At 41.5% G+C, this 14561-nt stretch overlaps 1 protein-coding gene across 1 annotated transcript in view; it reads left to right on the forward strand.

Annotated features, from left to right (window-relative positions):
- The window catches only part of PGBD5 (piggyBac transposable element derived 5), a 136037-nt gene that overhangs the window by 68365 nt on the left and 53111 nt on the right, over positions 1–14561 (forward strand). The gene's annotated exons all lie outside the window — the stretch shown is intronic.

Raw genomic sequence — 14561 nt, forward strand, 5'->3', positions numbered from 1 at the left:
TTGACTTTATTCTTAGGCTCTGTCAGCATCTGGCTAAGCGGTTTTCTCATCTGGAAATTTCCCTTAGAAATGTGCTGGACATGTGCCTCAGCACTGAAGTGTATGTCTCAGTTTGCTTATGAGACCTGGGTTCAATCCCCAACACTGGACATCCACAACAAAAGCCAGCAATAGAGTACACAGGAGAGAGCCCTACAGGCAGAAATTCAGCCTCTCCTAACCTAGCAGAAGGCCAAGAAATTCTGCATAACATCTGCACACCTTACATAATAGGTAATTAAAACCAACCTAGATAGCAAGGCATTTGCTCCTATAATTATTTCTCCTAAGTGTAACTACTTACTTAACTAGTAAGATACATCACCCTGCTACTTTCCCCAAATAACAGACCTCTTCTCTTGGGGTGTCTCTGCTGACACTATTTGGTTTACCTGAATAAAACTTACTCTCTTGAGTCCTGAGCAATTCTTGGCTTGAACCCCTGGGCCCCCACATGGGATGTGGCTCATTAATAAGAGCAGAGCTACATCCCATGTGGATCACTTGCCTTGCATGTGTGACACCCAGGGTTTAAGTACTAAACAAGGCTCTAGTGCAACTCCAGGCATCTGATGACTTCTAAATTAGGGTTGATCTCCTCCACCTACACTGGACATCTCCAGTTTAGGCACTTTTTGGAATTAAAACCTCAGAAGCTTTCTTAGTAAAGAGATTCTGTGACTTTTATCTAACTTGAACAAATTTGTTGGGCAACTCATTTGATCCTCTGTTTTTCAGTGCTTTGAAGCAAAGGTCAGGGCCTGAGGGTAAGGATGGGGTGGAGGGAACAGTTACCTTTGTATCTTCAGTGTTTCAAAGCTATTTTTAAAAAAAAAAAAAACTCTGAATTTGTTGACCTTTGAACAACATAGCTTTGAACTACGATTTGCTAAAATAAGGATTTTTTTTTTCTCCCTGGCTCTGCATTTATGGAAGATGTGAGTACATCTGCTTTTATCACAGATGAGGGCAAACTCTAAGGGATTTGAGCACTCATAGGTTTTGGTATCTAAGGTGGAGCTTAGGCTAACTATAGTTTTGTCTGAAAAAGTTAGAAAGTATACATAAATATTTTTATTGCACTGGCACTATTATATGCGCGTAACCCCTATGTTGTTTTGAGTGTCATTGTATCTAGAATTAAATTCCCAGCAGGTTATCTTCCTGGTGTACCCCAAGTCTGATTCACTGGCCTGGTCTGACTTCCAGCCCTTAAGCAGATTTCATCCACAAGCATTTTTTCCTCTCTAATATCTCATGGTGAAACTGCATAATTTACAACTTAGGGAAAAATGATGTTTCCATGAGATGGGGCAATTAAAATGGCTTTTGTGTTGGAAAGCATGAAGTACAGTTTAAAACAGACATTTTAAAGCACAATGAGATAAAAGAGAATAAAAAGGGAGGTGGTTAAGATGAAGAAACATCTTAGTACATTTGTACTATGGCAAAGAGAAATCTTGTGATCTGAGGTGACTTCATACAGATGAAAAATAAGTTTGCTTTTTGAAGTGCTCTGAAACTCTGATTCTGGGTGGGGTCTGGGATTGTGCTGCCTTATCCAAATGAAAAGGAATAAGGAAGTTCTTGTGTCTTACTGGAAAATGCTGTCTGCCAGCCAGCATTTGCCAGCTCAGAGTCGACACCTATTAATCATTAGCCCAAATTGCAATTTTCAGATGAGGAAGCTGGAACCCCATGCCTTTCATTTATTTGCCTTTGTGACTGTAGAGAGAATATAGTGGGTAAGGTTCTGTCTTGCACACAGTTAATTATAGTTCTATCCTTGGAACCATGCATAGTCCCCAAGCACTTGTCAGGAGTGATCCCTGAGGCAGGTGTAAGTCATGAGCACCGTAGGTTGTGGCCCACAAACAAAAAACAGGACCAGGGAAATTGCACTTGCCTTGAGTGCAGCCAACCCTGGTTTGATCTCCAGTTTTAGTTCAAGTACCCTGAACACTGTCACCAGTAATCTCTGAGCACCACAGGGTGTGACCCATCCGACCCCCACCCCCCAAAAAAATTCCACAGCGGATACCCAGTTACTCTTTTCCTTCCTTCCTAGAATCCTGATGTTTCTTCATCTTAACCACCTCCCTTTTTATTCTCTTTTTATCTAACTGTGCTTTCTCTCTCCCAACGGGGTGTGGGTGAGTGTGCAGGAATAAGAGGGATATAATTAGTTACCTAGGGATAAAGTATCTCCAGCCTCCTTTTGTTTTTCTTGAATCAGCTGTGCTGACACAGCCAAGTATCATCTGTATCTTTCTTTGGTGGTGTGCCATGGATGTCTAAGGGAAATAGAAAGGCAGTAAGTATACACCAGAAACCAAACCCCTGTGCTCTGTGTCCCCCAATTCAGATATATTGCAGCAGCCCTTCTTTCCTGCCATTAGCACACACATTCAGTATATGCTGAGAACTAATGATCAAAGAGCTAACATAATATGGGGGTCCTTAGACCTTAGCTCCATGACTTCAGCAAGTGACAGACAGGTCTCTTATGAACTCCAATGGTGATGCTAAACCAGGAGTATAAGGATTGGGGTGGAATTGCCGAAGATAATCAACAGGTTTGCCTATATGAACCAGTTAACGTCAGCTCTCTGTGCCAAGGAGGAAAGCCCAGGAGCTAGCTTATAGGCACCAACAGACCTTAATTGCACCTCTCCCCTAGAGCAAATTTGCCTGATTTTCTTCAGTTTTATTTCTATCATTAGCCTCGTGACTGTCATGTCAACACATACCCTTGACACTACTTCAAAAGAGCTGCTTCTCAGGATTCTGACCTGGTATAGAAGTTAGTTTTGTCTTTCCCATGCCTACAGAAAGAAAGGGCTCCTACATGTGAGAGAGTCATGTGTAGATTATGCTGTCACCATTACCTTCTCTCTTGTGTTGTAAAGAGCAAAGAAGCTCCAAAGAGTTCCATTCTCTCTGGTTTGTGGCCCAGGCCTCCCAAAAATAAGACCAGTCTTTTTCCTTTTGTTTAAATGCTTCTTTATGCTTCCAGCATTTTTATTATGACTTTGAAAATGGCACATTCTTTATATCCAACACAGCCTGTGTATCCCTGTAACCAACTGTTTAGTATCATTTGACAGGAACAGAGATTTAAATCTGTAGTCTTAGAAAAAGTGGAGCAGAATGGGTTCCACCCAGGCCCCTGCCTCTTTAGAGATCTACTTGTGTGTATATACACATGCTGACACACACACACACACACACACACACACACACACACACACACACTTTTCTTAACTCCCTTATTTTCTTGAGGTTACTTTCAGGTTTTTAGCCTTCACTTCAAGCTGAAGGGCCCTGCTGACCACACTCATCCTGAAGGTTCATTTCTCTTTTCATTTTCATTTCACTCCTCACTCATTATCATTCAGCAACGTTATCTGTGTCATACTTTCTATGAGCCAGCCATAGTTCAAGTCACTGAAGATACAATAGAGAAAGAAGCAGGGCTAGGGAGTCCACTGGTAGGAAAGGGTGGCACCACAGGAAAAATACAAGGTCAGAATGGGGCTAAGATTGGAGAAGGTTGAGAAATGCTAATTTGGAGGACTGACGAATTTGAAAATAATTTTGGATTGTTGCAAGTGTGGCACATCAGATTGGAAGTCTCGACACTGCTTCCAACTGCACAGTGTGACCAGGACCCAGTCCCATGGCTTCTGTTCCTCCCTGTATGAAGACCTCATGATCCAGCTTGAGAGAATGTGTTGCAGGTCACTTACCTGTGAACAACATGGTAAACAAGTCTGGAAGATCTTCAGTGGCCAAACTTCTGAATTTTGTACTTGTGTCTGTGACTTCAGGTGCTGGTCAGATATGTGGCTTATTCTGCACATCACGATCACGATCACGACCATCCTGTTATTCGTCGATTGCCTCGAGCAGGCCCCAGTAACGTCTCCTTTGTCCTAGCCCTGAGATTTTTTAAAAAGTGCCATATTCAAGGCTATTTCAGGGTTAGGAGAATGAGACCCATCATTGTTACTGGTATTTGGCATATTGGGTACGCCACAGGGAGTTTGCCAGACTCTGCCATGTGGGCAGGTTACATTCGGTATCATGTTACATTCTGCACATAGGCCCTGGAATTGAGGAAAAAGAATATGAGATAATTTCACTGAAGATAAAGACCAGTTGCAGCTGGCGCTGTAACAATGAGTTTGGCTATTTTCTGCATTTCCTTTTGTGGAATGTAATTTTCAGTGCCTTAAGTGAGAGGAATATTTTTGTGGTGATACAGGATGTTCCTGTTATTTTTATACCTATTTGATTTAACTGAAGATTATCTATTTCATTATTTTAAATCTTTAATTCAGAATATTAAATGGTCTTTATTTGTGCCACAAAAAACTGCTGATAATTTGTACCCCCAAATACTAGTTTATGCAAAATGCCACATTCAATTCAAAATCAAGACTTTGATCTCTAAAAGATTGTGTTTTAGAGAACACACAGTCACCCTGATCTTCCAATTGGAATGGAGATGGAATGGATCTTTCAAATGGAATGGATCAGTGCCACACAGGTGGGGTGCCCAACTGTCAAAGGGTCCTCCCATCCCAGATCAGCCAGGACTTGACATCATCCTATGATGGTTTTTACTCATTCTGTGGTGATTCTTACTCCCATTTGATAAAGGAATGAGGTGCAGAGAGATTTTGTAGGTAGTAGCTGGGAAGGGCTGAGCAGTTGGGAAAAGAAGAGATGAGTTCCAGGAGGAGTTCTAAAAATTGAGACATGGAGGGAATTAGAACAAGGTCCCCAGAGCATCCTTAGTCAAACTTGGGAACCTGGGAATCATCTGTCCTCTACCCACTTCTATCTTTGATCAAGTGCTTCCAATTCCCAGAGGTGATGCTCCTATATTCTCCTGCTCCCATAAGACACCATACCCTTTCTTATGGTATGGTATCATATTGACATCTTATTCCCCAGGGTGGACAGATGTGAATTGATATAAGTTCACCTCCCCTCAAGAACCAACAGAGCTGAGTCCCACTGAGAGCAATTCATAGATCCTTCCAGCCCTGTCCCACCCAGATTGTACATAGGTGTTTGCAACTGGCCTAGCCTTTCCCCCAAACATTGACACAGGACTTGACCCAGAAACCAAAACCTTTCTCCAGAGCTCATCCATTCTCCTGGATGGTCTCAGTAATCCTGTCTCCACTCAGTCTCTCTATTCATCAATCGATAGAGTTGTGTTATCTGTAATATGTGCTGAGCTGAAGGACACAGTGGGAAGACACCTTGACCTCTGCCATTGCACTCAGTTGGGATCAAAGGAAGGAAAGCAGAGACAAGCAAGCTTATGTTCCTACAAAAAAAACACCCATGGACTGATGAACACAAGGCAGGAAACCTGGTTAAGGACAAGGATCAAGAAAACCAGACTGATGTCTGCTTGTGATTAGGGGTCAGCGAACCATGAGAAGAGACACCCATGGAACTTCAGCCCAGGAGTGAGTGTGTGTGTGTGTGTGTGTGTGTGTGTGTGTGTACATATATATGTGTGTTTTCAGATTTATTCACAAATTATTTGTATCTTTGTAAGCATTTGATATTGATCATGCATAAAGATTTGATTTGCACATATTGTGAAATGATCATCAGCTGAGTGGTAGGTTTAGCTAATATACAGTCTCCTCCCCTCTCATTCTCTCTTTTCTTGTGTAGATAAAGTACCTTTTTTGGTTTCTTTTTCTTTTCTTTTCCCTGGGAGTGGCTCACCCATTGCTGCTCAGGGCTTATTCCTGATCTTGCATTTGGAGGTCATTCCTGTCAGTGCTTTAGGGACAATATGGGGTGCCAGAGATGAAAGAACCTGGGAGGCCATGTGTACAAGTCAAGCACCCTGCTTGTTTACTGTATGTTCAGTCCCCATTTACTTGTTTTCAAAGTGAGGTTTCTCCATAGTTCCCAAAAGGAGAGAGAGAGAACAAAAGGGAATGTCCTGCCACAGAGGCAGGGTGGGATGGAGGGAATGGGGGTGGGAGGGATACTGGGATCAGTGGTGGTGGAAAATTGGCACTGGTGGAGGGATAGGTGTTCAATCATTGTATAACTGAAACCCAAGCACAAAAATTTGTAAGTCTACAACTGTATACCTCAAGGTGTTTCACTAATAAAAAATAAATAAAATAAAGTGAGGTTTCTCCTCTCCTTCCAGTTCCTTCTGGCTATACAAGTTCACTGCCCTTGGAGCACTGTGTATAATGCATTGTTTGCCTTCAGGAGGTAGAAAGCATCATTGTGGATATCGTGTTCAAGAGAACAGCATATCTTTTTGCCAGAAGAGGTCACTCATAGGGGCAGAGGGTGGTGTTGATGATTTAGTAGTTCACACAGACTAGCTGTGGACCCAGTGGGACAAAGGTCACCCCAACTATAAAGCAAGTAGATTCGGCTGACCTTAGTTATATCCTTAAACTTTAGCGTTCTTGTTTCCTCCTATGCAGACTGAGATGATGCTTCGCTGGGAAATTTTGAGTCATGTGGAATAGTGTCTGGAAAACTACCTATAAATGAATCAAACATAAGGTACTCTTGGCTGGGATGATGCTCACCCTCCTGGTTGTATTATCAAATTTCCATACTATTAAGGTGTTGCAAGAGATTGAATCACTTGGAGACACTTTCTGCTTTTCTCATTTCCTTTTCTCCTTCCCAACTACTGACTTGTACCAGAACTTTAAAATGCAAGGAATCACAAGAGTGCAAGAGGCTTTGGAAGATGCTTATAAATCAAAATTAGGCAGGTAGGAGGGAACTAGCCACTGCCCAGTTTCTCATTAAGCAGTTGGTCCAGCAAGACTGCCTTGTGAATTCTCTTTAAAATGGCCTCAGGCAAAATTAACTCTGACAATAAATTTTAGAAAAGAAATTTTTATTCTGCTTACATGATATACCAATAAAACGATGTTTTTTCCTTCCCATTGAGAGTTGCCTCTGGAAAATTCATGGCTTCATCCACCAATAGGTGCAAGACTTTGCTGAAATAACAATGATTTTGTTAAGTATAGGAGTTGATCATCAGATCATTTTTACTAACTAGAGCCCTTTTGACTTCCTTTGACTTGTCCAAGCAGACAGTGGCACCTCTGTCAACACATCGGCCCCTCTGAAACTGAGTTAGCCTGTTATCTTTCCAAAAATTGGCCAGTGAGAGTAAGATTGGTCGTTGTATTGGGCCCAACCTCCTTTTGTAACATGAAAGCTTACTTTTTTTGCTATTAAATTTTTCTCAATTTTCTCATTGTTTGTTCATGAATAATAACTTTGTAAAATTTCTCAAGTTCTGTTTATTTTGTGAGATAGAGGTACTAAAACTGGGTACATTCCTGAATTCCTTTATTCATTCTGCCCTCATAACAGTCTTTCAAAGTAGACTTATTATGTCCATTTTACAGATTGAAAAGATGAAGTTTAAGTAAGACCACAGTTAATGTAGAGATAAATTTAGGGTTTCAGTCCCATCTTTTGGTCCAAAATCTGTGTCTGCATCTAAGATTTAGATACTCTGATGTATATTGTCAGCTTTTGTTTTGCTATAGAAAATTTACTTTCAGTGACTATGTTAATGAGTAGTAGAGGAATTTTCAGGGGTGGATAAAATTCTGGAGAATTTTATTAGAAGTTGCTACAGGGAAGCAAGAGAAATAATACTTTTCTTCTAATAATGAATCTGAATCCTTTTAGCCTAGCTTAAGTCACTATGTGGACTTGAAAATCATATATTATAAGAACATACACACAATATATATATATAAAAGTAAATAAATATGTAGCAAAAACCTGTCCCTGCATTCTAAAAAGTTACGTTGTGGGGGAATCAACCACAAGCTTGCAAACCTGGAGAATCCCATCTTTTGGTCCTCCATGCCATACCCCATTTCTAGGCCAGTAATGGAGTCTGCCTCATGTCCATCTATCCTTCAAACCTAGGTGGGTGCCCTGCAGAGTCCTGACCTCCCTCTCCCACACTCAGGCCCCAATCAGCTGCAAGCCAGCAAGCCTGGGGAGTTCTCTCCTTCTGCTTTGCATACTTTAACCCACCCCCAGGTCAGTGATTAGGCCCTTCTCACATTTGTCTCTTCCCTAAACCCCAAGTATTACTGGATACATCTCTCACATAGGGGACAAATGGGATGTGGCACTCCTGTTTCTCAAACAGTACACAGCCTTAAATCTGAGTTAACTCAACAGAGTAAATAGTTGAAAATTTCCTGATCATGCTCAGACAATACAGCATGATGAGGAAAATAATCTGACTGGTGAGGGCATAAAATTAGCACTCACTGCATTGGCAACAGAAATTAAGCAAGTACTTGCTTCCAAAATTAAGCAGTCACTATATGAAAAATTCAGCCAACTGAAGAACAACCATCTCAGAGGATCAGCGATTCCATGCAAATCTCTCATCCTCTGAAGGAGCTAGAGAACACACTGGCAAGCTGTAGTAGCAGAATCTTACAGGGTGAGAGTTGTATAGAGGAACTTGAGACAGAATACAAGACAGCATTGATAAGGAAGTGGAAAATGAACAGAGAAGCCAAAGAAGGCGGCGGGGGTGGGGTGGGGGGAGTGCAAGGTGCTTAAACAGCGGCAAGAATTCCTATAAATCTCCAAATTATAGGAATACCAAAAAGTGGGGGGGGGGGGAAAAGGTGAGAAGTGGTGGGAAAGATGATAGCTGAGAACTTCTCCACTCTCTGGAGGGAGGCAAGAGGTCAAAAGAGCACTGAACAAAATAGACTCAAATAGAACAACACCAAGACAAATAGTAATCAAAATGGCAAAACCAAAGTGAGAGACGAACTTCTTAAAGCAGCAAGAGAGAAGAGAGACGAAAAACCTCACATATAAAGGAAATAACATAATCACAGCTTTGATATGAAAGGGTACAGGTTTGAGAAAAGATAGATATAGAGAATGATATATTAAGTTTACTGAATGAAAAAAAATATTTTTTTTATTGAATCACTGTGAAATAGACCTTTGCAAAGCTGTTCATGATTAGGTTTCAGTCACACAGTGTTCCAACACATCCCTGCACCAGTGTACATTTCCCAGCACCAGTGTCCCCAGGTTCCTTCCCATCACCCCCCACCTCCAGCCTGCCTCTATGGCTTGAATGAAAGAACTTTTTATTTTTATTTTTATTTTTTTATTAGTGAAACACCATGAGGTACAGTTGTAGATTTACAATTTTTTTGTGCTTGGGTTTGATTATACAATGATCAGATACCCATCCCTCCACCAGTGCCCATTTTCCACCACCATGGATAATATCCCCCCCCCATCCCCCCATTCCCCCCTGCCTCTGTGGCAGGGCAATCCCCTGTGTTCTCTCTCTCCTTTTGGGTGTTGTGGTCTGCAAAAGAGGCATTGAGTGGCAAACATGTTCAGTCCATAGTCTACTTTCGACTTGCATCTCCCCTCCTGGGAGGATCCTCCAAACACCCTTTATTTGGTGTTCCCTTCTCTATCTGAGCTGCCCTGAATGAAAGAACTTTTAACCTAGAGCTGCTACACTGCAAAACTCTATTTAAATGGAAAGAAGGGATAAAAACATTCTCAGACAAGTAAGAGCTGGTGACATTTGTGATAACCAAATTGTTCCTGAATGAACTACTGAAATCAAATAAACCAAATAGCTGACTGTAGAAGCAAAATCATTTCACAATAAAATGGCAACACAGACATTTATATCAGTAATATATCTGGATGTCAGTGGACTAAACTCTCCCAACAAAAGGCACAGAGTGGAAGGATGGATCAGAAAACAAAATCCCAGGCTGGAGCAATAGCACAGTGGATAGGGCATTTACCTTGCACACGACCAACCCAGGTTTGATTCCCAGCATCTCATATGGTCCCCTGAGCACCGCCAAGGGTAATTCCTGAGTGCAGAGCCAGGAGTAACCCCCGTGCATTGCCGGGTGTGACCCAAAAAGAAAAAAAAATCCATCCACTTGCTGCTTACAGAAAACACATCTTAAAATCAAAGGATAGACACAGGCTCATAGTAGAATGATGAAAACAATTATACAAACCAATGGAGGAAAAAAAGCTGGGATACCATACTTATATTACACCAAAGTGCATTCACTCTAAAACTCTAAAGAGAGTAATTAGAGATAGGGATAGGCACTACTTATTAGCCAAAGGAACAATAGACCAAGAAGTACTAATTCTAAACATTGTTGCACCAAATGTATGATCAGCAAAGTTTTTAAGACTCTTTTGCTCATAAAACTAAAGAAACACAGGGGTGGAAACATAATAGTAGTGGGAGACTTCAACACTTCACTGTCACCATTGGATAGATCAACTTGACTGAAATCAAGACACTAAAGTCAAGACACAAAAGTCCTAAATGAGGGATTAGAAGAGCTGGGGCTAATGGAGATATATATATATATAGATAGATAAATATAGATATACCTGCATATATATACACATATATACAAGAACCAGGGTCAATGTGAATCCTGCTGGGCTTTTAACTCTGTGGGTGCCCTTGAGGGCCAACTCAAGAAGAAAACAGGCAACTCTTAAACCTGAGCCCCCAGAACCTGGTGGATTGTGTTTCTGAGAATGATGGCTGCGGTGGGGGCTGCATGACCATCGCTTTCCAGTACGTCCAGGAGAACCGGGGCACTGACTCTGAGAATGCCTACCCATATGTGGGGCAGGTGAGCTTCCTCCCCCACCCCCCTGCCCCACGCCTCCTGCTCCCTTCCAGGAGAAACACCGTTCCAGAAATCTTGCTTCTGGTGCCCTAAGATTCTTTTGATTTCATTTACCACCGAAGGCCACGGAGAATCCCACAGTCTGGAAGAATCTGAAGATTTTAAGCCTCTGAGCTGTTACTTTTCTCTGTACGAGAGAAGTGGCTGAGGATAGGATCCCTGTGATGGGTCTCTGACCTGGTGTCTAGAACCTTCCACACAACCCCACTCCTGTTACAGAGCCCTAGATTCACCCTGATAACCCTCACGAATCACCTGCTTTTGTTTTGTATCATCTTGGGGTGAATCTTTTGAGAATATTTGGGAAAATCTTTTAAGTCATTATGCTACCATGTATAAAATGAGAGAAAAAACAAGCTGCTTTCTATTAAGTTGTAATTCTGGAGATCAGTGAATTTTCTTGCCCCTCTGAGATTCTTTAGTAATCAGGGATTCTTTGAGGTTGATAGGTAATAGAGTATGAGGCCTTTAGGAGCAGGAAGAGCAAGTGTGAGTAGTAAAAATAAGGGCTGCTCTGTGCTAAGTGTACTTTCTCACTTAATCCTCACCCTGCAGTTAAATTGGTCCTGACTTTATAGGTAAGGAAATTGATATTTAAAGAAATAAGACAGACCACCCCCCATTATGTAGCAGAGTCAACATTTATCTATCAGATCTCTGTATCTATCATCTACAAAGATTCCCAGACATGCCTCTGATCTATATGTTCTCCAGTTCTTTGGAGAATATACCTTAAAGCAGAATTGTACATGTATATTCAACTTTGCTAGAATTTGCAGAAAAGTCTGGGGATGGTAACTTAGTGGTAGAGCAAATACATTGCATGTGTGAGGTCATGACTTCACTCCCGCCCCCCGCCCCCCGCCCCCCCCAAAAAAAAGAAAGAAAAGAGTTTGGAAAATGATCATCTCTTCCCTACACTGTGTAATAAACCCCACTCTTTCATGTCTTTGTTGGTGTGTTTACCCGGCCCTCTCTACTTCTTCTTCAGCCAGTTGTTCATGTCTTTTCCCCTATTTTTAAATGAGCTGATTTTCAAGAATTTGGGGCAATGCCTCTCTGCTTACTAGATGAATGCATTGGGGTTGTGAATTATTTGAAAAGTTTAATCAGCTCTCTTTAAAAAAAGACATTTGAATGTTAATACTATATCTATTATAGTGATATCTATCTTTTCACTCCTTTGGTGATGTCTTTCAATTCAGAAATGTTCCTAAGGTAGGAAAAGACATTTTTTTCTTTGCAGTTTTGAAAAATGCAATAGCGTACAGTTCTATTCATTTGTGCTTAGTTATCAGTCATCAGAAATGTTGCCTGCTGCAAACAGATTTCCACAAGCCTGGGTCACTGGGTCACTCAGCAGCCCACTGGCAACTTGCCTCAACATATCGTGTCCACACCCAAACAGTGCTGGATTCTGTACGTTGCATCTTATTGTTACCCTGTGTTATGGATTTTTTTTTTTTGGTATAGACTGGAGCAATAGCACCGCGCGCTGTAGGGCGTTTGCCTTGCACGCAGCCAACATGGCCAACCCAAGTTCGATTCCTCTGCCCCTCTCGGAGAGCCCGGCAAGCTACCGAGAGTATCTTGCCCACACGGCAGAGCCTGGCAAGCTACCCGTGATGTATTTGATATGCCAAACACAGTAACAACAAAGTCTCCAATGGAGACGTTACTGGGCCCGCTGGAGCAAATCGATGAACAACGGGAGGATAGTGACATACATATATGGCCTAAGTGGGTCATGAAAATGTGGTGTGTGTGTGTATATATATATATATATATACACACAATAGTATCCCACTATATATATATATATATATATATATAATGGGATACTATGTAACTGTAAGGAGTGATGGAGTCATGTAATTTGCTGCAACATTGATGTAACTTAAAGATACCATGTTAAAGTAAGCCAAAAGAAGGATAAACACAGGATATTATCACTTACAAGTGATAGTTAGAATAACGGAATGATGGGATGCATTTTTTTTTAAAAAATTGTTTTTTAATGACTCACCGTGATACAATGTTCAGTCATACAATGTTCCAACACCCGTCCCTTCTCCCGTATACATTTCCCACCACCCAGTTTCCCTCCCTCCACCCCGCAGTCTGTCTCTACAGAAGATACCTCTCTCTCTCTCTCTCTCTCTCTCACCCCCCTCTCTGTTTCAGTGGTTTAAAGGGGGGATGCCTAGATTACCCTTGGCCTCAGCATATAGGGAGGAAAAGGAAAGAAATTGATTGGAAGTGGGGAGAAGAGACAGATGAGAAGCAACAGGAACAGAGGTCAAGGGGATTCAGGTACCTCAGTGGTGTAAAGTGATGATAGAGCTGAATATCCAAACCATAGAGTCAGCAACACTGAAATCATGAGACCCAGATTTTTACAACGAAACTTTCAAAAGATGGCTGTCAAGAGAGCAGGCAGGACAGGAGGGTTTAGGGGAGGGAACCTGGGACCATTGGTAGAGGAAGTTGGCACTGGTGATGAGATTGGTGCTGGTACATTGTGCAACTTTGAAAATCATGGGGATTTGCCATGATTTACTCATACTCAACTATGAGTAACTTTGTAAATCATGGTGCTTCAGTAAAATAAAATAAAATATTAAAATATGGGTTATGAGTTATGGGGTCTGCAGTGGCTTGAGAGCACCTTGCAGATATATGGTTATGTCTGCACATACTTTCATCCTGGTACCGCTGGTATCTGATATTGCTGGTGCCACAACAATTTCTGGCCACACCACAGCAAGTATGTGCAAGCACATTAAAAGGCTTGCCATTCCCAGTAAGCACCAGAACAAAAGATGTTCAAGCACCACTGTGGCCAGGAAGTGCAATCTCTGAGAGCACTGCAACTAAAAGAATTCAAATCTCAGTGAGGGCCATGACCAGTAATACAAGTACAGAACCCTTAAATGTGTGCATCACAGCTAAGCATGTGCGCTACCCCTGGTTATCACAGCAGTGAAGGAGGGGGAGGAAGGAAAAAATTTTAAAACATGAGACTTTTTTTATTGTGTTGATGAAATTATCTAAACTTGCCCCCTCAAGATTTACTCTCTAATAAATTTAAAGATACCACATAGAATCTAGCATCTTAAAATAACGGGTCATAACCCTATATAGTGTCACATAACTGATGGTGGGGATCTTGAAAAATGTGGCAACAGTTAAAGGCTTCAGGTTTGGGGTGTTTGTGTTTTTGTTGTTTTTTTCTGGAGGTTGGTGTCTCCCAAGCTGTTACTCCTTCAGAGTAATTCTCAGTCAACCAGGATGGCAGTTCAATACAGACAGTTTCAGGGATGACCCAGGCCACCCCAGCAGTTTTTGGGGCATCTAGGACCAGGTATGGCCATTCTTGGAAGACTTCAGAGTTGTGTCATGCAATGCTTGGGGGAGTATGTGATGCTAAACATTAAAGAGGGTCGGGATGCACGCAAGACATATGCCGTAATCCCTGTGCTGTCTCTCTAGTTCAGTTAAAGTTTTCTCAGTGTGAAACAACCAAACATCTCAAATTAAATATATAACGAATCCGAAGTGGCAATGCTCATCCATGTCTCATTTTTCAGTAAAAAGGGGGGGTGAGTGGATAAATTTGGAGCAGTTCTGACATAGGCAGTGCCTCATAAAAAATGTCACTTATACCTAGATGGAATTTTTTAGACCCAAGAGGCAAAATCAATTTTTAAAAAAATATTTTTATTTAGAAATGTAAATAAG

Source organism: Sorex fumeus, unplaced genomic scaffold, assembly GCF_029834395.1.
Source record: "Sorex fumeus unplaced genomic scaffold, SorFum_2.1 ptg000007l, whole genome shotgun sequence".
Lineage (NCBI taxonomy): Eukaryota > Metazoa > Chordata > Mammalia > Eulipotyphla > Soricidae > Sorex > Sorex fumeus.